This window comes from Fringilla coelebs, assembly GCF_963513975.1.
Source record: "Fringilla coelebs genome assembly, chromosome: 5".
Lineage (NCBI taxonomy): Eukaryota > Metazoa > Chordata > Aves > Passeriformes > Fringillidae > Fringilla > Fringilla coelebs.
The window spans coordinates 22,742,626-22,743,314 of record NC_140033.1 but is presented as its reverse complement, the minus strand read 5'-3'; positions in this window follow the sequence as shown (position 1 = coordinate 22,743,314).

Genomic DNA, 689 nt, shown 5'->3' with positions numbered 1-689 from the left:
TACAGCTTTGAGGAATGGCTTAGAGAGTAAGAGAAAGATTTCCATCAAAATTTTAAGACTCAAATTATTTAAAATGCAACAAAAATAATTCTACCATTTCATTGTTTTAAAATACATTGTTTAAAAAGTTTGTTGCAGGTACAACTTTAAGGGGTTAAGAGAATCATGATATCTTTACTCAACTTGGATTGCTAATAAAGGCACACATTCTCCATTTAATTTTGCAGAGGAAATTTTAACTTTTTAATTTGAAGAAAAATTAAATATTCACTGGTGATCAAAGCCATATAATGAAGACAAATGTAGTCCAGGGAAACTACTAATGCAGCCAAATAGGGTTTCATCCTCTTAAAACTCTGCTGAGTAACTTCAAAATTATTTTGACATTATTCTGGATAGCAGTGTAGCCAGTACTGGCACACACATGAGCAGAACTGAATTTCTGTGACAATTCCAGGAATTACACAATCACTGTTTCACTACAGCCTTAAGTAATGAAATAGAATTTCAAAATGATTAGAGAAGGGGATTTTACTTCAATGAAAAAATATATATGATTTTAATACATCCTCCTACAGAAAAATCTGGAAGATTTAACAAAAGCAGTTGCACTGTGTCAGGTGCATTTATAGCTATTTCACATTAATATTAAGGGAAACACACATTATTTAAAAAAACTAGTTAAACAT